Source organism: Anastrepha obliqua, chromosome 3 (assembly GCF_027943255.1).
Source record: "Anastrepha obliqua isolate idAnaObli1 chromosome 3, idAnaObli1_1.0, whole genome shotgun sequence".
Lineage (NCBI taxonomy): Eukaryota > Metazoa > Arthropoda > Insecta > Diptera > Tephritidae > Anastrepha > Anastrepha obliqua.
Genome location: NC_072894.1, coordinates 93,631,950 through 93,657,058, shown reverse-complemented (window position 1 = coordinate 93,657,058; position 25,109 = coordinate 93,631,950).

Below are 25,109 nucleotides of genomic sequence, written 5' to 3'. Positions count from 1 at the left end.
TTAGAACATCTTGATTTGTGAGAAAAAATACCCAAACATTTGGTATAAACAATTTCAATATTTGACGTAACTAATCCACCTTTGATCAAATTTAATAAAGTGTGTCTATTGTATAAAACATTCTCTTTCTATCCGTTTAAACCTTGAGCATATTGGATGCTTGGTGTTATTACTTTTATACCGAAAACGCTAGGGCATCATATACCATAAAATAGAAGTTAGTAATAGTGGTATGGTATCGAGATGAATATCAACGAACTAAAAAATATATACCAAAACGTTTAGAATAAAAGGTAATGCGAGGTTTTTAAAGAAACAGCTCTACCTGAGGAACGTGTGTATAATCCGAGTGAAAATTTTGATTTTTTTCACATATTAATATAATGCAGTCAATCTGCATAATAACTGCCAGTTACGATTGCAGTTGATATACACATACATACCTAACTATTGGCCGTTGGTGTGGCTAATATCAAACTTTATCGGTTCAAATTGAAAAGGTGCAGGGTTTGGTATGCCCAGCGGTAACGGAAGCATTCATCATCATCATCAAGCATAGCACTACAGCTCAGTGTGAGCCTTGGCTTCCTCCACTTTTTCTCCACTCGTCTCGGTCCATAGCTATACTAGGTAGTTGGCCACTCCTATGCTTTTTAGATCGTCCTCAATGTCGTCTAACTATCTTTTCTGCGGTCGACCTCTTCGCTTTTCACTATAGATGTGTGCATTCAAAGTTTTGCTAGGTATTCCTTCATCTGGCATTCTGCAAACGTGTTCCAGCCATCGGATGCGCTACGATGTAACAAACCTGACGACGTTTTCACCTTGTAGGAATTTCTCTAGTTCGGTATTATATCTGTATTCTTCTTTCCAATATGCTTAATTGTGTAATTGCATTTGCTTTCAGTGTCCACGTTTCAGATCCACATGTTGCCACTGGTCGAGTCAGTATTTTAAATATTTTGATTTTCGTTCTTATACTCAAGAGCTTCCTTTTTAAGAGTTTAACGTGAACGCAAAATATGCTTTGTTTGCAGTCTGCACACCGTCTTGGATAACAATCATTGTATCATCTATTCTACTGAGAAGCAGTCCTAGATATTTAATTTGATCCACGCTTTCAAATTTATGATCACCAAATGAAAGATTTGGCGCTTTTCTCAACGAGTTAAGTCTTACGAGGTATTTAGTTTTGCTTCCATTGATCTAAAAGATTTTGCTTTTATTTGGAGTGGAATACTTCTTTTAGAACATTCATATTTCTCGGGAGGATGACCAGGCATCAACATAGCCACATATTTGGAAAGTTTTGCTGAATATAGTCTCTGGTGGATCAACACCTTTAATTACTATACATAGTCTAGAATCAGATTGAATACAAGCGTAGACAACGCGTCTCCCTACTTTTCAACTGTGAATAACTCAGATGCTTTGTCTTGTAAGAGCACTTTGGAATAGATCTCATCGAGCCTTAAACTTACCAGCGAATCCAATTTTTTCTGTATTCCTCGCACGTATTCAATTTTGCTTCTTTCAATATTATCGAACGTTTTCAGAAAACCTATTAATAGGGCATGCAGGTTAGTTTTATACTTACGAAACGTGTCGAAAATTTGGCAAATTGCAACTTTGATCCACTCCACTAAAACCTCATTGGTATTCGCCTAGTATTTGTTCAGCACATCCTTTCAATATCTTAATAACAATATTGGATTGGAAAACGTTTTGAAATTGTTGCTATATAAATAGTAACTTAAATCTTTCGTTTAAAAAACAACCGGCTTGATAAAACTTTTGAGATTGTGGGAAGTAACAAATGTTTCCTTTTGGTTAGGTGCTTACCATAGCAGCCGTTTGATAAATACTAATAATTTTTATTATCTTTGCACACAACAGGACCATTGTTAAAATTTCTTAATGAAAGTGGATATGCTGATTTTTTAAACATCCATCGATTCAATACTATAAATGTCGTTTGAAGATAAATTACTCTAAATTGGTACAGGAAGTGATTTCAAATTAAAAAAATATTATTTCGTAATTTTTCGAACAGTACAATCCATTTCTATGTAATTCGAAGCTACTGAAAGGAATTTCATCTTGTCTTCGGTTGAATTAAAAATTAATAATTTTAGGCAATGGCGAGTTCACACATACATAAATATAAAAAAACTTTTCATTTCCACCTGCGTGTCAGTAAATGCAAATGCCACCTTGAAATAAGAGCGTTGGAACTCCTTAAAAAGCTATGGTCTGCTCCTTGAAAGACGGGCTGCGGTGAATGCTGAAACAAGGGCGCTAGAAGAACTTCCCAGGTTCACAAAATCGTAGCTCTCCAATTCTCTGGCCGGTTTGATACTCAGGCTTGGCTCTCACTTTTTTGCTACACTCGCGGATATAGCTGGTTTAGATATTATACATCAGTTGAGCGTCATCAGTGGTATGAATCAGTTAATACAACCGAAAGTAGTCGTCGTTCGGTCTTCGTTACAACCATATCGTTTTCTACTGCCCTCTCTATCCTCTTTTATCTCCTCAATAGCACCGCAACGGACGAAATCTATGTTTCTTGTCCAAGTGGGCCCTTGCAAAGAATAACAATTTAACTTAAGTGTTAACTTGAGCACAATTTGCATGTAATGTAAAAAATATTAAAACCTGATTTTTTTAATAAAATCTCTGTAATTTTTGAATTGTTGAAAAGCGATTTTAATGCGAGTATTCATTTGGCTTAAACTTTTATGCGCACAATAGTAAAAAATGTCATTTATGAAATCAGTGCCGGAATACTTTTGTTTTAAAAGTATTCAGAATTTTCAACTTAAGCAAACCGCGCTGAAAAAAAACTATGCAGGCATCAATACCGTTGACGAGATATTGAAGAAAACCATCATCGACATGGGGCTTCTCAGATGGCTCGAAGCCCATCAAGTCACATTAAATTCGATACTAAATTTAAGTTTTTTTTCGAAGTTTTTTCTTCTTCTTCTTAATTGGCGCGATAACCGTTTACGCGATTTTGGCCGAGTTTAACAAAGCGCGCCAGTCGTTTCTTTCTCGTGCTAACCGGCGCCAATTGGACACACCAAGTGAAGCCAAGTCCTTCTCCACCTGATCTTTCTAACGAAGAGGAGGCCTTCCTCTTCCTCTACTACCACCAGCTGGTACCGCAATGAATACTTTCAAAGCTGGAGCTTTTGTATCCATTCGGACGACATGACCCAGCCAACGTAGCTGCTGGATCTTTAATCGCTGCGCTATGTCTATGTCGTCGTAAAGCTTATACAGCTCATCGTTCCATCGCCTGCGATATTCGCCGTTGCCAACGTGCAAAGGTCCAAAAATCTTACGCAGAATCTTTCTCTGAAACACTCCAAGCGTCGCTTCATCGGATGTTGTCATGGTTCAAGCTTCTGCGCCATACGTAAGGACGGGCATGATGAGGGCCTTGTAAAGTGTTAGTTTTGTTCGTCGAGAGAGGACTTTACTACTCATTTGCCTACTTAGTCCAAAGTAGCACTTGTTGGCAAGAGAGATTCTACGTTGGATTTTAAGGCTGACATTGTTATCGGTGTTAATACTGGTTCCTAAATAAACGAAGTTCTTTACAACCTCGAAATTATAACTGTTAACAGTGACGTGGGTGCCGATGCGACCGTTTGTTTGAAGACAGGAGGTACTTCGTTTTGCCCTCGTTCACCAGTTTGGAAAAGGCAGAACAGCGTGGTTGTTCCTGTCAATATCATCGGCATTCGCCAACAATTGTACGCTCTTATACAATATTGTGCTTGAGCTATTAAGTTCCGCGGCTCGTACGATACTCTCCAACATCAGGTTAAAGAAGTCACACGACAGGGAGTCACCCTGTCGGAAACCTCGTTTGGTATCAGGTCCTTCCTATTTCTAACGGCAAAGCCATATTAGTTTTGTGGGGATACCAAATTCAGATATCGCGGCATACAGATAACTCCTTTTCGTACTGTCGAATGCAGCTTTGAAATCGACGAAAAGATGGTGTGTGTCGATTCTCCTTTCATGGGTCTTTTCCAAGATTTGGCGTATTGTGAATATTTGGTCGATGGTAGACTTTCCAGGTCTAAAGCCGCACTCAAAAGGTCCAATCAGTTGGTTGATGGTAGGCTTCAGCCTTTCACACAATACGCTCGCTAGAACCTTATAGGCGATATTTAGAAGACTAATCCCGCAGTAGTTGGCACAGATTGCAGGATCGCCCTTCTTATGGATTGGGCAGAGCACACTTAAATTCCAATCGGCAGGCATCCTTTCATTCGACCATATTTTGTATTAAGCTGATGTATGCACCTTACCAGCTCTTCGCCGCCATGTTTGAATAGCTCAACCGGCAGTCCATCGGCGCCCGCGGCTTTGTTGTTCTTTAGCCGCGTTACCGCTATTCTCACCTCGTCATGGTCGGGTAACGGAACGTCAATTCCGTCGTCGGCGATTGGGGTATCGGAATCTTCACATTCTCTGTGACATGCGCAACTATCACTATTTGGCAGATTCGAAAAGTGTTCCCTCCATAATTTAAGCATGCTCTGGACGTCAGTCACCAGATCGCCGTCTTTGTTCTTACAGGAAAACGCCCCGGTCTTAAAACCTTCTGTAAGCCGTCGAACTTTCTGGTAGAATTTTCGGGCATTGTTCCTATTGGCCAGCATCTCAAGCTCCTCGCACTCGCGTATTTTGGCCTCTCGTTTCTTCTGTCGGATAATATGTCTCTCTTCCTTTCGTAGCTCCCTGTAGCGATCCCACGTGGCTCGTGTTGCGCCCGATCGCAGCGTGGCTCTATAGGGAGCATCTTTTCTTTCTCTGGCAGCATGTTTGTTTCCTTTTCATTATTTTGCCCACTTTGAGGGCTCCACTCCAAGCAGCAAATAAAGAGAATTATGTGAGCGCATTGAAACATTTGTGGGAGAATATTTGTCCCAGCGGCCCGCAATTGTCGATAAACCAATCGAATATTATCGAATAAAGGATATTAACTCCTTTTCTCCTAACATTTGAAATGACAATAGTGAATTCGGTTTGGCAACTCTGACAGTAAATAAAATACTTAGAAACTGATTTTTAGTGGCTGCGGCAGAATTGTATATTTGGCGCAATACAAAATCCATACTGACACTATGATAATTTAAGACGGTCTACGGTTATCTGTTGTCGGTTGCCAATTATTCTACTGACACTATTTCTTCGCCAACTTTACTGCTGCCAGCTAATATTACCATATCGGCATGTAATACATTGCACACAGTAGAGCAACAAATACATTCAAATGCACATATATACGTTCGACGAAAGTTTGTGTTTTCTCGCGCCGGATATTGACTTCTGGCTGCAGTCTGTGCTCAATTATGTTGTTGACCGTATTTTTCCTTTTTATGTGTTTTATACAATACATTTTTAATTTTTTGTTATTTAATGGGGTTGAAGGTTGTCGATATGTGATAAATGTTAGTCAAGAGGTAAATTTGCTATCTTGCGCTTTAATGCGTAATAAAATGAAAATACTTGTAGATAAACTTATCTATGTATCTCCTTTAACTTACCTTTCAGTTAAACAAACAGTTGTGCTTCGCTGGTGATTGCAATCTATGAGTTGTAGCTAATTCTTGGAATTTGTGATTATTTAAGTCCCTAAGTTTCGGACAATATTAACGTTACTCAAACATTTATAATTCTTCACTTATTTATTCACGCACGCACTGAAAAAATATCGCAATAAAAATTCTTTTTTATTGACCTTGTTTACATCCCTTTGCCTTAGGAATTATTACTTTCTGTATATTTTGTGTAATTTGCATATTTTTTATTATTATTTCTCATCACATTTTTCTGCTGAAAAGTGAAGCAAATATTTTTGTAAACCTTCTGGCTTATTTATAGGCTATGAATATATTTTCGCACAACAACTTTTTTATGAGAGTGGCTGCGTTCTATCGGGCTTACTCTGTGTTATTGGACAGTTTAAGTTATTTTATTTTAACAATCACAAAGCGTTGGTATGTGATTACTTTAAAAACTTTTTTCTTGAATTTTTTTTAGTTTTATATTGCTTCCGGGAATATCAATATTTTGCAATCATTTCCTGTACGTAATGCAACATTTTCATCACCAATCTGAAAAAGAGAAGAAAAACAGTTGTATTTCTTTTGTAAACCTGTTTGAATTTCTGTTTTTTATTACTTTTAATATAATATGTATGAAGAAAAAAAAAATGTGTTCGTTAAAACTAGGCCTGTTAACTTATCAGCAAATATGTAAGGAAGTGGAACATATATTTAATTCCTGGTAGCTGCTGATGTTAAGTGATAGTAAAATGTGCCAGTATCATATAATATTATAGAACAAAAACCGTGATTTTCTGAAGGGGTTGTCTCTCGGGGAAAGCGAACAATCGAATGCTGCTTAAAGCTTCTCTTAATAAAAAAATCTTACAATTATGTTTATGTGCTTTTAAATCGTAGGAGTACATAACAGTATTGCTACCATTGCATATCGACTACGTAGTCCTTTCCGGCTCTGAAAGTATTCAGTGCGTTACCACCTGGGGGTAGCAGAGGAGGAAGAAGGCCTCTATACGTTGGAAAGATCAGATGGAGAAGGACTTGGCTTCACTTGGTTGGCCCAATTGGCGCCGACTAGCATGAGAAATGATGACTAGCGTGTTTCGTTAAACTCGTCCAAAATTACGTAAGCGGTTATCGCGCCAATCAAGAACGTCCTTTCCATGACCATTTACTCCTTCCATATAAAATGCACAAAAAAATTGGGCACGTAGTTTCAATCTTGATTATTTACTTATACATATATTCCGGTTTTTGCTTGAAAAATAGTAATCTGTATTGTAATGATAACTTATACAAAATCGTGCTTACTAAAGAGCCGTGGCGCCGCCCATAGATCTGAAATTTTGCAAGAAAATATAAACCTTCACATAAACTTGGTAAGTGAATTATAAATATATACATATACCTAAAGGGACGTAGTACCGTTCTGTGTCGGCATAAAACTGTAGGTCCCTTCATTTGGGCGGAAAACATGAATACGCCTCTCTGGTTTCTAAGTAAGTTTTTATCTTTTTATTTACCAAAATTCATTTTCATTCTCCATCTACATACTTGTCTAATAAGCTTGTGCCAGCGATTTTTCTATTCCTCGAAGCACTTCCGATATGCGGCTTTTGGTAATGTCTTGAGTTCTTTCAGCGGCCTTTACTTCCTCAATCGGAAAGTGAATGCCAGTTTTGTCATGGGTATTTGCAGTTTTAGGGGCAAGGAAAAGTCACTCTGTGAATGCGGTGGTTAAAGCATGATTACGGTTTTGCTTTTGACCAAAAATTCAGATTTTTTCTTTATTTTTTTTTTCTTCCAATTGTAGAGAATCCTAAAGAACATGAAAATGCATGCAACCTTTATAACTACTAATTAAAAAGCAAACTAAAATTATCAAAAGGCTGATAATGCCAACATATCTGGGTGAAACGTTTACAAATATAACAAGAATATCAAATCGACAAGCAAATACAAGTAACCCGCGAAAGTATATAGAAAAGTCATCTTTTTTCCGTAAACCTCGTACGAGCCATTTTATAATTATTAATACTTTTGTAATTATTATTATTATTCAGATAAATTTCAAAGCAAGTTCATTACAGAAGAAGATACATGAACTCTCACACTTATGTACTCATATATTTCTAAGCCACATGAGTTTTTAGCCTTTATGGGAATTTAAGCTTTAAAATTTCAATTCCGCTAAAAGGCATTTATGATTTCATATATGTTCTTATATTTGTTTGTACATCATATCGCTAACCAAAGCTATTTGCTTAAAAATATTTGCTATTAATTTCACATAGAAGGAATAAAGAATGCGCATTGCGGTGGGAAGTCTTGTTCATAAAGGTACATAAAATGGTTTTATGCACTCGACGATGGCAATAAAAATCCGCACTTACATACACTAATACACTTTCAGCAATCGTATGAGTTTTTTTTACTAAATGTATACATCACCACTTACGAGCATATAAATAGGAACACATATGTACTTAAATTTGCAAGTACGGTTGGAAGTCCAAAATGGGAGCTCGAGAAGGAGAAATAAGGAAGTATTTCGTCTCTATCTCTCTCTCTCTCTCTCCTTGCACTGAAGATGGTTTTACGATCGAGCAATCATAATTAATGTTGGATAACATTCATTCATTTACTAAATATTTAATATCATTAAGTGAACTTTTTAAATTGGTATTTAGTATAAGGATATATAGTAGATAATAAAATGTGGTTTCTTGTGCGTTCAACTTTTAGAAAAGTTGTCCGAATGCAGCGAAAGACGATTGGTCGACGGTTCAAAATTGTAAATAATCACCCTAGGATGCTCAGCATTTCCCAATTATTGATTTTATCGTTTTTATATTTCTACCTACATATATGTCTGCAAAAGTGTAAAGCTATCACTTTGTAGTTGTGAAACTCCAAACGTAATTTCATTATTTATTTTATTTTGCTATTGAGCATTACATTTTTGAAAAGGTACTAAGAAGGTGTTTGTTGTCGAAATATGTTGAATATTTTTTTATTAGTCTCTTTTATTTTAAGGTATTGTGTAATGCACACGTCGTGGTAGAGAAGTTAAAACTGTGATCATGGGCTTAACTTCATTAAATGTTTACCTCAGAACTAAAGCTTGAAATGATGAAATACAATACTCAAAGGTGGGAGCCTGTGTAATAAATTTTTTCAAAGGAATGCCAACGTTAAATGGAACTATTTTGATTGTATTTTGGCGATGAAAACCATTCAATAAAAATCATCCATGAGAACCATTCAATAAAGCCATCAAAGACTTATAGATTTTACCATTCACAGCATCAAACTATAAGTTAAACAACCCGGGTGCGGGGGTATACAAAGAAATGGTATCGGACGAGGCCGGTATTTATTCGTATCTTTTACAACCAACTCTACATATTATCATAATTCTAAAGCTAAGCTCGTGTGCTTCCAACCTGATAGGTATTTTGCTTATTAGACGTTTCCTACAGAAACGCCAGTCGTAGCTCTGGAATTTCTTCAACAACTTTTTGGTTGCGCATGTGGAGTGTTGGGTTACCATCACCTTTTTGTTGAGTTCTGCGAAGTATTGCGTTAGCTTTTATAAGTACACAATATGTTCGAAGAAAAGTTTGGCGTTACTTTAGTAAACTACTGATATAGGGTGGGCCATGTAAAATTTGCTTTTTGAATCGGCTATAAAAAAAAAACTAATCAATATTTTTTTAAACTTTTTTTATTTTGAAGATTGAACATTATCATTTATGAATGAAAAATAATATCGTTCAAATGACTGCCACGACTGACTTTACAGTAGGCCAGTCGATCAACCCAATTTTTAAGCACATTTTCGATTTTTTGGGCTCCAATTTCATGAATGGCAACTTCGATTTCGTGTTTTAAAGCATCAATTGTCTCTGGATGGTTCGCATAGCATTCGTCTTTAACCCTTCAGAAGGCGCGCTATGAGCAATTTGCTCACGCAATTTTAAAATTGCTAAATTTTCAATGTTTACCGTTAGTCCTAGAATAACGGCGTTCAGTACCTCTAAGTTAATGATTTGTCTTTGCAATAAGAAGCATTCGAAGTATGTAGTGTGCGAATAGAGATCGAAGATATTGGTTTACTTTATATGTGCGGCATTTTGCTCATTGCGCGCCTAACTACGTAAGTATTTTAATATATATATTTTTTTTTGCAATAAACGCGTATAATTTCTCTTTATAATTATTTAGGTAAACTTTTTAACAAAATAATGGAAACTAATATATTAATAGCAAACGTCGTCGTCTGGCAAATGACACCTCACACATTGCATCTTGGTTGGACGAAATTTTGGATGACGAGGACGACGTGGAAGAAGATTTTGAAGAAAGTGATTGTGAAAGTGAACACACTGATCACCAAAGTGACACAGAACAATCTTCTGATACCGACGCAGATTTTGATCAAAATGAAAACGCCGAAATGCCGCGAGGAAGGCAGCAATTTTATTTGGGAAAAGATATGTGTACAAAATGGGCTATGGATGTACCCACTCGCAATATACGTACTAGACGCTGTAACATAGTTACACATCTTCCAGGAGTTAAGGGCAAAGCCAAAGACGCTATAGCCCCTTCACAATGCCTCGCACTATTTTTGAAAGCACATACACAAATATGTAGATACATTCCAAAAGTGAATGATTTGTACCAAAGAGACAGGGATTGCAAGGAAACAGATTTGGCGGAGATGAAAGCATTTATTGGAATTTTGTATATGGCTGGATTAAAAAAATTGAACCATTCAAATTTAAAGGAGCTTTGGCTAGATGATGGAACTGCTCCAGATATTTTCAGAGCACCAATGTCGATCAAGCGTTTTTTATTCCTAGTCCGTGTGATTCGTTTCGATGAAACTTCGTCTCGTTTAGCCAGATCCCAATTAGATAATCTTGCAGTGTTCAGAGAAATATTTGAAGAATTTAATGGCTATTGTTCCGAACATTTTATTCCTGGACAATACTGCACCATTGACGAAATGCTGGAATCTTTTCGAGGAAGGTGTAAGTTCCGAATTTATATGCCTAATAAGCCAGCTAAGTACGGATTAAAAATTAACGCATTGGTTGATTCAAGGACGTTTTACACTTATAAAATGGAAATATACTGCGGAAAACAGCCACCTGGACCTTATCAGTTAGATAATTCACCTGCTAGTATCGTCAAAAGAATTGCTGCTCCAATATTAAATACAGGCAGAAATTTAACAATGGACAATTACTTTATGTCCATACCCCTGGTTGATGATCTTTACAAAAACTACAGGACGACAGCTGTTGGTACACTAAGAAAAAATAAGAAGGAAATTCCTCGTCAATTCATTTCGACAAAAGGAAGACCAGCACCTCATAACCTATTTGGTTTCGGTGAAAACAAAACTATTGTCTCGCATATTCCAAAAAAGAAAGATAAGAAAATTGTACTTTTGTTATCTTCTTTTCATACCGACTACGGAATAGATGGTGAAACGGGTGACAAAATCAAACCCGAAATTATAACATTTTATAACCACACAAAGCAGATACTGTGGACCAGATGAAGGAAACGTATTCGGTATCCAGAACTACATATTTTTGAAAGAAATTGCTTTGGAGCTTATAAAGCCAAATATTGTACGTCGTCAGACTATCAAAACACTTCCAAGCTCATTAAAAGAAATAATATCTCATATAGTGCCAAACAATGAACATTAAGAAGCCTCTGAAAATAATGGATTTTGCGCATTGTGTCCCAGGCGAAAAAATAGACGCACCAAAAAAGGATGTTTTTTGTGCAACAAATTACTCTGCACCGAGCACGCAAGAACTATATGTCCAACTTGTTTCGATTGCTCCTTTAACAAAGATCTGGCTCAATATTGAATTTTTATTAATATGTATTGCTACTAATTTAAATTTTGTTTTTTTGTTGCTAGTGAAAAAAATGTATTGAATTTTCGTTTTATCTTTTTTATGCTATCAAAAATAGTTTTTATGAGTTTAAAACTCAAAAATGCATATATCTTAATAAAAATAAACCATTAACCTATAAAAAAACACTTTATCTTACTAATCTACCTAACCTAGGAGCATAATATGTTTATGTGAAAGTGGTGTGAACAAAATGCTCACGTGCGCCAATTCGTGTAACTTATTAAGGCGCGCCTTCTCGAGGGTTAACGGCTCCCCATTGTCCAAAAATGGTCCAACGGGCTTAAATCACAGCTCCGAGGCGGCCAATTGATATCGGAATTTACAAACGGTAGCCAAAAGTTCGAGTGTAACTTTGGCAGTGTGACAAGTTGCACCGTCCTGTTGAAATCAAATGTCGTCCATGTCATCCTCTTCAATTTTTGGGAACAACTCGTTGAGCATGTCACGGTAACGCTCGCCATTTACTGTAACCGCGGCTCCTCGCTCATTTTCGAAAAAAAAAATGGCCCGATGATGCCGCCAGATCAAAAACCGCACCGAACAGAGACCCGTTGTGAATGCATTTGCTTCTCTACAGTAACGTGTGGATTTTCTCAGCCCCAAATCCGACAATTTTGCTTATTGCCTAGCCACCGATGTGAAAATGAGCTTCATCAGAACAGATGATTTTTCGGTAAAAATGCTTTTTTTCAAATTTCTTACAGTTTGGGTAGAAGACTCACCACTTTGGAAATAGGTTTTCAATATTTCCCAATTTTGTTCAAGCGTATAGCGTCCCATTTCGTAAATGTCAAATCTTTAAGTAAATTATGAACACATTTGACATGTCATTTGTGTTACCATTCCCAAAAAAATAGGTGGTTCAAAAAGCAAACGCTATATGGCCGTCCCTGTATTACCAGTGGCATATTTTTGTTAACAAAAGGGAATCTTTATGTAAAATACGGTGTAATGACGTATGTGGAATACCTAGTTCCAAAGAACGGCGAGCAATAGACAAACCTGGGTTTTCTTCATCATTTTCGGCTACAACAGCAATAATTTCGGCTGTTCTTGAGCGACGTGCACGGGTTTTATTCTTCATATCACTTACTTGTCTCAACAGCTCGAATTTTTTCACCAATTTCTGTATTGCGGTCCGACAAGGTGCTTCACGATGACCTAACAATGTTCGAGTTTTACGAACCGTCTCTGCCAAATTTTCACAATTTTTATAGTGAATTTTAATAATTTCATGCGTTGTTTAAGCGTGTATCGCTCCATTTTTATTAATGGCGTAGTTTCTATGTACTCGTCAAATATCAAAAAATGACAGCTTCAAAGTGACATCTTCAAAAGTGACAGATATCACTTTTGAAGCTGTTATTGGAAAACCATTTAGATAATCTATACACGTTAGGTATCACCAACCTTTACGCTTTGTCAAAAGCTCAGAATGGGCCGCTATTTCGGTAGATGTCACTTTTGAAGCTGTTATTGGAAAACCCTTTAGATAATCTATACACTTTAGGTATCAACAACCTTTACGCTTTGTCAAAAGCTCAGAATGGTTCAATATGGAAAGGGAAATATAGCTCAGCCCCTGCGGCTCACAACGGACCCATTTCGTGGTCTAAGTGGCATCGTTGTCTCGATGTGCGATGCGGCTTCCAAACCTAACCTAAACCTAACCTTGTCAAAAAGTACTTTCGGTTTACTCTGTTATAGTTTTTTGAAAATGTATCACTCGCACTTCAATACTGCTTTTTAATCAACTCATATACTAGTACAGTAAACTCATAGTACTAGTACAGTAAACTATTCAGCATCTCAATTTGTTTTTGAATAACTTTTTACTAAGTAAAAAAATGATTTTGAGTGATGGAAATCTTTATTTTGACCTTTACGCATTCCATTGCGTGTTTATTTTTATACTACAGTTGTCTATTTCACAAGTGGCAAATATGTTTTAGCATTACGTCATTTGTAAAAATTATAAATCTGCCGAAAGGGTGATTATTTTTGCGTCACCTTATACAACGCTGATTGGATGCTCGAGAAAATCGCAGCACGGTGCAGCACGTAACAATAAAATTTCGTTAAAAGTCAAACGCATTAATCAGCGAAATCATGAGTCAACACCTGAGAACTTTAATTTGGAGTTATGCCAGGCAATAGTTACTGTAAATGTCCCTTGGCCTGCGTTGCCAAATGCAACATTCAGAAGTTTTTTGGAGAAGTACACTCAGCGTACCTTCATGACGACCACGAGCAAGCAACAGAAAGTATAAGGAGAACAAATTTAAAATTAGTCAGTGGGCAGTTTAGACTTTAAGTATAAAATAGATATGTTTTTGTTTAGTTTTAGGCGAGTTTAAATATAAATTTGTAAATTTGACGAGTTCACAAAAAAAAAGAAGTAAAAGTTTTATTTTATTTTTCTTAAAATGCATATCTGCTGCAAGATTACAAAATTATGACAATTCAAAACATGCCTTTGAGTTTTAAAAATTGTTAATGGTGAATTCCATTGAGCTTTACTACCATAAATTTTCAGTATAGCACCCAGTTGAATAGGTGGTCTCACCAATTGCAATTCAAATATTTTATTAATTTTTTTATTTATTTTCTATTTGTATTTGTATAAATATTGTTTTACTTCTTTTTTTTTGTGAACTCGTCAAATTTACAAATTTATATTTAAACTCGCCTAAAACTAAACAAAAACATATCTATTTTATATATTACTTAAAGTCTAAACTGCCCACTGACTAATTTTAAATTTGTTCTCCTTATACTTTCTGTTGCTTGCTCGTGGTCGTGGTCGCCAAGGGTGACCAATATTAGAAGATAATATTTAATGCTTCTGTCTGCAGTAAGTAACCAAGAATAAGCCGAAAGCTGGGGGTAATGGTAAGTTTTATTTAATTTATCGTTAAAATCAACTCTAGAAAAATAGAAATATCGAATAGAACACATACATTTTAAATCGCTTCTAGTGCAGAATACATAGCATTCCTTTATGCATGTGGCGTTTGAGTCAAAGTGGTATACTCGGGCGTTTGAAATGATGTTTGATAATGAATTGTGTAATGAAAGTAAAATGATGTTCGAATGACTTGTGAAAGTACCGATACAACAAAAACCGCTGAAAAACCTACTAGAGAAGCGTGAGAATTAGTACCAGATTTTAGAGCTAATATCCCAGCCCAAGCAAAGGTTAGGCTTTAGATTTTGAAACTACTTCTTAAGTGAAAAGCAGGCATAATTTCATGTTGACAACTCCAACTTTGTTCCCGTATATCAAGTAGTGTGTGTATTATATTATAGATTTGTCTACTTCAAAACAAATTAATATTTTGGTTCCTCGATTCGTGAGCAAGCGATACGGCTATGCGAGGAATATTTTGTAGATTTAATCCGCACATTTAAAGTGATTTATCTTGAGCCTTTTTAATGGTCATGGTTACTGCTGTCGTTTGAAATAAAATGGAATGTCTGTGGTAATAAAGCGCGGTGGAAGAATACAGATGAGACGAGAGCCGTGAACAACTATCCTACTGTTAGCAAATTTGGCAGAATCAGCTTAATTGCTGACGTCTTAATTTAATATTTTTGTTCATTTTATTTTTGTATTGTTTATTTTATTTTATTGGTATTCATGAGCGGACTTCCCCTTCTACGCCGATCTCTGGTTTCCTCTCTTTCTCTCAGAAACTCTTTTCGCCATTTTGTAATCTATAATTTTTGGGAATAAATGGAATGCGTGGAATGAGCAAATCTTATTCTTTCGACTTTTCATTAATTTAACTTTTCGCACATATCTCCAAAGTTGCGATGCTTTGGGGCAAGCATTTAGCTCATCACCTGGAGTTTATGTAGGCATCACAAAAATAACTTGCCAGAAGTTGTCAGATAATAAATAAGAGCCTAAATAAACGGCTGTGAACTTGATAGCAAATCTTTGAAAGTCCGATCAAATGCTTCAAACGATTTCTTATGAGGCATTAAGTATTCGTCCCAATAGCTACTTTGTACGTCAACAACTATAAATTAACCAACAACATCCGCTAAAGCCATGGGTATAAACTCTACCAGAGGTCTCTCACTATCCTTGGCAGGATTCGAAAAAACGAGACCGAAGGTAAAGTTCATCCCAAAGATGAGACCGACAAGGCAAGATGTCAAAAGGTGGTTGACGAATAAAAAACGAAACCGCTCGCATGACGAAACTGGGAAGGTAACAAAGAGGCACAAGATATCGGATCAGGGTACAGTTGCCTCCAAACCTATCAAGCGATTTAGTGAGGTGGCACGGGACCATCTTCAAATGGCATTGGTAGATGAAACCTCTAACCGCGGAAAACCAGTGCTGGACAAGTGGTCAGAGATTGAGGCACGGTTGTCTCGCATAGTCGTTGACCATGTCATGGCGAACCCGGAGGGCCCAACACCAGGTTTCAGTGGAGGAGGCCTGTGGTTACCGTGTCATTAAATGCGATGACCAATTCTCACTGCATTTTCTGCCAAAGGTGATTAGTAAAATCCAGAACAGCTGGAAAAGCTTGAAATTCAAGCTAATTCCGTCTAGTGAGATATCACGAAGGTCAATCAATTAATCCCCTACCTTCGTTTGGTGCCGATGACCGATTGGTCGATCATCAAAGCGGAGGCTCTGCAAAGGCACAGCATGTCTTTCCTCCTTCTAATTACAGAAGAGAGTCTGGGACCACTGGAGAAAGTGGAAAACAAACTTCGGTTTGGCATTAGGAAGGTCCAGCTGAAGATATTGCGTTCTGCAAACCCGGAAGAGGAGCAGGATGAGGTCGATAGTTCCAACGAACTGCTGACTGGCATGCAGCTAGATGACACCGAGTCTGATAAAGGAAACCAATAAACATGGGTTTAAAGGTTGTCTAAATTAATCTGCAGCATTCACAGACTGCAACGGACAACCTAACCGTTCTCCTGGCGGAGAAGGGCGTGGACATTGCATTAATTCAGGAACCCTGGGTGCGGAGCAGCGAGGTGAAAGGGTTCACTGGGAAAAACTACAAGATCTACTATAAACGGACAGAAGGTAATCCCAGAACATGTATTGTAGCTAAAAAATACATAAACACATTTTTAATTCCATTATATAGTTCACAGGATATGACGTCTGTTGAGGTGGAAGCCACTGACGGAGTCAGAATAACACTTGCTTCTATATACATGGCACATGACAGACCAGCACCGCCTGAGGAGGACCGTAAACTTGTGCAGGAAAACCCGAACAAAACTCTGCTTCTCGGATGCGATGCCAATGCAAGGCATGCTCTATGGGGAAGCTCCGAAACAAACGACCGTGGTGAGTCTCTTTATGATATCATAATTAACACTAACTTGTCGGTATGTAACAGGGGTAACACTCCCACTTTCACCTCTTCCAGTACGGAGTACTTTAGGGGATGGGAGGAAGTGATCGATGTTACTCTATTGTCTGAAAACAGCTCAGTAAGGTTAGACAGTTGGAGGGTCTCTAATAAAAAGTCTTTTTCGGATCACAGCTAGATCTTGTACGATTTGGATCTTAATGTTGATCCGCCCTTACCGTATAGAAATCCACTAAAAACCAACGGGTAGAGGTTCAGAACATAGTCAATAAAAGGATAGGAGAGATTCCCATCAACCAAATCACTCTCACCGAATACCTTGAGAGTAGGGTCACAACACTGGAGAAGGCCTACAAAACGTCCTGCCCCATAAAATTTAGCAAAAAATCCCACCCTCCTTGGTGGAGCAGTGAGCTCTAAAAACTAAGGGGAAAATCTAGATGAACGTTTAACCTCAGTTACTCGACAGGAAATTGGGAATTGTACAAAGAGAGTCGGAGACAGTACAAGAAGGCAATTAGGCAGAGCGAATTTTGTTCGTCAATCGAATCCACCAGGGATTCTGCTAGGCTTAGCCGTGTTCTGTTATAAACTCTCTCACTACCACACAGCGCACTGTACTTAGGAGTATTTCTGGACTCCAAACTAAGCTGGAAACTAAATGTTGAAGAACGGGTAAGGAAGGCAGAAATTGCTTTATATGCCTGTAAACGTATGCTTGGAAGAAGATGGGGTCTTCAACTTAAGCATACATTATGGCTGTATAAGACGGTTATACGACCTATTTTATCGTACGGTTCGGTAGTTTGGTGGAAGGCTCTAGAGAGAGAGTACAATACCAAACTACTCGGCAGAATACAAAGATCAACCTGTGCAATAACGGTCGGTGCAATCAGATCATGTCCTGGGGAGGCTCTCAATGCACTGACACACGTTATTCCAGTTGACCTACATATTAAGAAGACGGCAACCATGAGTGCATTTAGGTTATATGAAGCGGGTCGCTGGAGAGACGTATGGTCATGCTAGTCTATTATTGCGACAAACTCAGTTAATCTCGTTGAGAACTGACTACATCGTCCCGATGGTTACATTTAATTGCAGTTAATCATCCGCAGTTTTAATAAAAAAATGAGGCTAGCCTGCATTAGTTGCCACCATCCGCATCCATATACTTTCATATAATCAACAATACGAAATATACAATACATATGTACATATTTATATGTTTGTAATTTACTCTGGTACACATTTTCCAAAATTTAGACTTTACCGCATAATTTTGCGTTCGTTACACTAGTTTGAATTTTAGCCGCATAATGTTTCTTGCAATTTCCAGCGTAATCAGGCAACCGCAACGTTTATTGTGTCGTATGATTTACATTTTCGAACCAAAACAAGTATTAATTACGCTTACTATTGCATCCAAAGCTGCGAATGGTAAGCTGTCAACGCTTACAACATGTTCTTGTGTTATGAAAACAAATTGGGCCTGCAAAAAAAAAAAATTAATTTTGCTTCATGCCGGTTTGTGCCAGGAGGCGTGTTGTGTAATGACAGTAATTTCGAATATTTTCATATGAATATTTTCATCAAGCACCTACTTCGCACTCATTTAGAGTATAAAATTGGAAATTAAACGGACTGCTATACAACCCAACTGTTTTATTTAGCCACTTTAAACACTACGCACTGCAATTTCCTAATTCCAAACTTGACAAACGGCACAAAATTCTGTATATGTTTAAAGCACACTTAGGGGAGGTTTTTAGCCATCTAATGGCTCCAGCTCTGGCTGGTTGGACTGATGACGGGCCACTTTCTGTGGGCGAAGAACATGGAAAGGTTGGGCAACTCAGACGGTGTACTCTCTCTAGCTTGTGAGGAGGAGGATGAGACGGCGGACCACTTCTTGTGTGTCTGCCCCGTATTCGCTCGAATCAGGTTTGAGGTCTTTGGCACTGATGTGTCAAGAAGCGACCATCTTGGCTCCTTGGCACCACAAGATCTACTCAGATTTCTTCGGAGATCGGGTAGATTTAAAGAAAATTAAAAAGGAATCCAAGTGTAGTACAATGGACTTAATTAATGTCTGAGTGCTGCACTTGCTAGTTGTCCCGACAAAAAAAAAAACTCTTATGGTAAATGGTACATATTTCTGAGGCCGTATGAAAATTGCGTTTACGCTTTGAATACGGTTTTTCAAAACAGTTTTTTAAAGTCGGGGACTAAGATTTTTTGGAAATTATTAAATCAACTAGTTACTACTAGTACTAGTAAATATCAACTACTGTGGCCAATGCTACTATACTACTGTGGGCAAAAAGTAAGGTGAATTTGGTTGTAAAATGAAAAATCCTTATTTATTCTTGTAAATCAATTTCATCCCCTTCAAAATAGTCCCCTCTCTATGAAATATACTTATGCCAACGATTTTTCCAATCCCCGAAATATGCCAAATAGTCCATTTTCGGTATATCCATCAGCACCTTCTTCGATTCAGCTTTTATCTCCTCAATCGACTCGAAACGCGTTCCCCGGAGTGGTCTCTCGAGTTTTGGGAATAGCCAGAAGTCACACGAAGCCAAATCAGGCGAATACGGTGGTTGCGGTACGATATGCGTGGAATTTTTGGCGAAATGGTCACGAAGAACGAGGGCAGTGTGAGACGGTGCATTATCGTGATGCAAAAACCAAGAGTTGTTGGCCCATAATTCTGGTCTTTTTAGACGAATTGCTTCACGTAAACGACGCATAACACTCAAATAATATTCCTTATTAACAGTTTGGCCAGGTGAAAGGAATTCATAGTGCACCACACCACGAAAATCGAAAAAACTGTCATCATGACCTTTATTTTTGAACGACTTGGACGTGCTCTTTTCGGTCTGGCCTCGCCTTTAGCACGAAATTCGCTTGATTGGTCGGTTGTTTCAGGGTCGTAAGCATAAATCCAAGTCTCATCTCCCGTAATGATGCATTTGAGCTTGTCCTGATAGTCTGAAAGCATTGTTTCACACACATCAACGCGACGACTTTTTTCCAAGAAATTGAGAGTTTTCGGTACCAAACGAGATTTGACTTTTCGTAGGCCCAAATGGTCTTTCAAAATGGTTTTCACAGATCCTTCTGATATTCCGATCATACAGTATCGATTTTTGAGCACTAACTCCTTCACTTTATTGACGTGTTGGTCATCTGTTGGCGTCGATGGTCGTCCGGAGCGCTCCAAGTCATCAACACGTTCTCGACCCTCTTTGAAGTCTTTGTACCACTTATAAACATTTTTCTGTGACATGGTCGAATCACCAAATGCCTTCTGCAACATGCTAAACGTTTCCGAAGCCGAAATTCCGCAAACAAAATTTGATGGCACCTCTCTGCTCAATCAAATCAGACATTGTAAAAATCGAAAAATGCACTCTTGGTCGTTTGGTAAACACAAGCGTAAATGTATTACTGATAATGACATTCACATGAAAGTTGGCCCAGATGTTATTAACAGTGCTGCCAACTCATGAAAAAAATAACTAGAGCGAAATTTTAATCCCGCGAAGTTTGACAAATAAATTCACCTTACTTTTTGCCCACAGTAGTACATCTAATAAGTATCATTCACCCTGAGAACAGCTATCATACTGAGACGAAATATTATATTTAATGAAGTGAAAGAATTTCAAATCAATCACCTTCAAGCAACGACGATTCAAGCAAATAACTTTAGGCCAGCTGACCATATCAGCTGCTACTGCCTTTCGAAACACAACAACAAAATAACACAATACATTAACTACGTTATAACTCTTGGAAGTAGATTTATCGCCAGAGAAGATTATAAAGCAAAAAATATGTGGGGTTCAAAATTAACAAACGCCAAAGGAAAAGCACTACTTGACACCATCAGAGCACAAAATTGTAAATTTGTAAGTACAGGAGAACCAAGATACTGGCCATCTGACGTTAAAAAAGTACCTGACTAGATTGACTTTTTATCATAACATCAATTAATCCAAATATGCTAACGATTGAATCTTGTCTTGAGCTTCCTTCTGATATGTCGCCAATTATACTAAGAACCAAACATCCACCACAAATGCTAATGCTACCGCTTTACAATCATCGTACAAGCTGGAATGCGTTTACGGAGGTTTTGGAATTATACTTAGACAAAAAAGTATCATTGAAATTTATTATCAATCGATGAAATTGACACAGTTATAGCATTCTTGAACGACAGCACCATTAAGTCAATTAGTAAGTACCAATTAAAGGTTCTAAAAATTAAGTGAAAGCAATAAGTGGCAAAAAACTATGGAATTACGGAAGTAAGGAGATGCCGAAAGTTGGTCTACGCAGCTGTTATTCAGTGAATAAGCCCTAATTCGAAATACGATGTTATTTAATGCAAGCCTAGGCAAATAGTTTGACATAAAACCTGACTTTATTTTTAGTATTGTAAAAGTCAGTTTGGTACATTACTAAATACTAGATTACAAAAAATCATTGAGAAGAGACACTCACTTTGTCACTCACTCTTATTTTGTGGCAGGTAAAATATATATTTATAAGCTCTCCCCGATCCGCCATAAATAAACAAACGTTGGCAGTAGTTGAATATAGTTGCCAAAATTGACATTCATTTGGAAGCACTTAATGATTATAAATAAAAATGTATTCAGACAAGGCTAATCAATTTGCTTGTATTGGATTTTGAACAATTTCATTGGGAAGAACGAGAACACAGAGCGCACTCGGTCTTGCTCTACCTTCCCCGTCGATCACTCTATCAAAAGTTACAAGTTGCTACAACAAAAGTGGCCGTGTCTGAATGTAGTCTAATGACACCTACCTAATATTAGAAAAGAAAATTGATAGCCGTGAAAATAGAGAATTATACCAGTTTTAAGGGGTATAATTATATTCGCTACCTGCCAATCTTACTCGATAAGTTTGCTCTTGCTTTCACATGTAAATGTTCTTCAATAAGCGATAGTCGAAATCGCTTAAGCGGTTACCGCGCCAATCAAAAAGAAGAAGAGTACTGGACAAAGAGGTAACATGAAATTTTGTTTTAATTATGCTGCTATAATACTTTGACCAGAAACCTGGAATTGAAGAACGTAAATATGTAGTTTAATCGAGCTTCTCCTCCAATTTGCGGAATGTGCATTGATTTTATTCTTTCTAATAAAAGATATACATTGGAAATTATTAAAAAAAAAACGAAAAACGCATTTTCAATAATTTGATATTTCTTTGGACACTGAACTAAGAACCAATCGAACGGTGGTCACATTATTTGTGTGGTAAGCTACCGTGGTTAAATATGGGTGCGATGACTACTGTTGGCCAACGTCAGATTCTATTAACATCGGTCTTGGAATTCAACACTTCAAAATATCATTGCCAAAAATTTTCCATCGTATTTCCCAGGAATATTATACAAAATCGACATTTTTTAACGATCGTGCGCCATCAGACCTATACTTTAATGCTATACAAGGTTTCAGGAAAAAATGGAAAAATGGCACTGACAATTAAAAGAAAAGGAAAATATATTCTTGTCCTTAAAAAGTCCTTTTTGATTCACTGCCTATCACAAATTTATAAAGACTTAAGTCGAAAGTTCACCGATCGCACGCAAAATCAGTTTGATTATAAGCATTTAAATATTATAAAGTATGCAACTTTTACATTTACATTATATTACATTTTTGTTTTAATTTAAAGAAATAAATAAAAAGAAGAAAATAGTTCATATTATATCTGTTATCAAATTACTGTTTCAGTTAGTTTTTAAATAGTTAGTGGCTTTTACACATTTTACATACTTTCTATCATTTTGCTGCCGAAAACTTTTTTCCGAAATTATTTCTGCTTTTGCATTCCCCTATTCAGTCCTTGTGTATTATTTATTTTTCTCCATTTTATAGCAATTTCATTGATACGCTTTTCGATTACTATCGATTTTTGATTATATATTTTTTTCCGCAGAATTTCCTAGATTCGTTCCCCATCCAGCCTTTAATTTGATTTTTTTCGGTCTTTCAACATTTTCGCACTGCATCAGTAAAATTGAGTTAGCAGCTGCAAGCAAAAATTACTGATGACTGCGCACAGCAATGAATACAAAGGTTGACGTTGTTGTTTTTTTTAATTTTCGCTTCGCTGTTCACTCACTTATTCCTTCATTTAGTTACTCAGCATGTATTCATGAATACTTTTTTTTGTCAAAGTACTTTGCGCGCTAAAATTTCTTTCGTCAAATCAGTGCAGACGCTTTTTGCTACTTTCCTTCACACACTAAGAAGTGTCATGAAAAGTTTTTTGCTTGTTCGAGAAAGCTTCAAAGTAGTGATAATTCAATTATATTGCGAAATAAGAAAATATTACTTTGTCTAAGTTTTCAGCAACAGGTAGTATGCCAATCATATCGGAACCTTGTTTCTTGATGGCTGAAAAATTTAATTGCGTACATACTTAAATTTTTTGTTTTCCTTAGTTTGAAGTAGTAGTGACATTTATATTTATACTTTCATGTTTTGATTTTTAACTTTGATTAAGCAGAAGCGTCTTGAAATATGATCCAGTTACTATACACAGGTAGCTTTTTATGTTCCAGGTCTTTTAAATATGTTTGGTCGCAATGTAAGGCTTCCGAGTGTTGGACAACAATTTATTTATTTATTTTAAAATTATCAAAATAATGCGGCTATGCATTTTAACGACTACTAAAAGTTGAAAAGCAACAACCCGAGTATGTAGAGTTGCATCACCTTTGCGAAGCAATGTTATCGATTGAAATGTGCAGTGTAAGAGAGGCTGGTTGAAAATTATTCAAAGGAAATTAAAAGAATGTGTTTTGTAAATAAAATTGCGGTACAGCCTCCCTCAAATTCAATTTCTTTTAATTTTCATTGATTTTTCAATATGTTATAGCATCCCTGTAATGATTTTCCGAAAGCTCCACAACTTTTTGTTGAATTTTTAATGAATGCGGCACTAACAGCACTTCCTTATGTAATTCTTCATGTGAAATACGGAGCAATCGTTTATTTGAGATGCTATGATTTCAGCAATTTCACGCTTAGTAATACTTGGATCTTTACATACTTTTTTAATAATCTCTGGTTTTGCTGCGCTTATTGCACATCTACTCAATAGTTTACTTTCAACTACGTTAGTTCTCTAAAACTCATCAATGCGCACTTGGAAACGAAGTTGCAGATACGATTAATACTTTCCCTTTCAGTTTTTATTGATTTCTGTTCCTGATGGACCTTGAAGAGCAAAGAACTTTTTCACTGCACGATATTCGATTCTCCTCATTGTAAAAAAGTCACTGGTACGATAACTTTAAATGGCTTTTTAATAAATGATGAATTAAGAGATTGAAATAACATCGTGTATTTGTGTGAATGAGATATGGGATATTAAAACATAATTATATTTTTATTTCTCTACTTGTTAATAAATAGGTTCCGTTTTCAATACTTTTCAACCCACCTGTAAGCCATATATTAATATGTGAATATTTTAGCTTGTGCTAAACTTCTAAATTACAAAATTACCATCAGCTTTCAATAAGTTTACGAGTACTTCGAAAGAAATATAAACTCATGCATTTGAAATTTTGATTACAACGATTCATGGTCCTTTGCGAAATAATTTCTTAGTTAGAAAAATATTTGCAAAATATTGGCTAAGCGGGCGAGATGTATCGAAAAAGCATATTTATAATCTGATTTCACTCACATTTAGAATTGATATTAATTGCATTTGGACGGTATTATATCTCGGATTTGCTTCTAAAAATTTCAAACTCAGAATCTTTAGAAAAATGTTAAGTATGCATTCGTTACATGGAAGAAATTACCCAATGCCGTCGTGTCTTTTCAAACTTCCCTTTATTATTGTCAAAATTCAATGAGTTATAAAACTGTGCACTAGAAGTTTTTCTAAAGATTCCGACCAAAAAGTATTAAGGTTTTATGAAAGTTTGTTCATTTTTTTTTTTAATTTGCATAAAATTGTTAACTTGATTTACAAATTGTTTATATTAAACTGAACTACATATGTTTTCAGAAAAAAATTAAATTAAATAGGAACAAAATAAATTGCCAAAACTTGGCAATAAGTCCTTGTGCTAGAGTTATGAAATACACTTTATGTGGATGTAAAGGGTGATTAATTTAGGGGTATCGGATTTTTAATTGAAA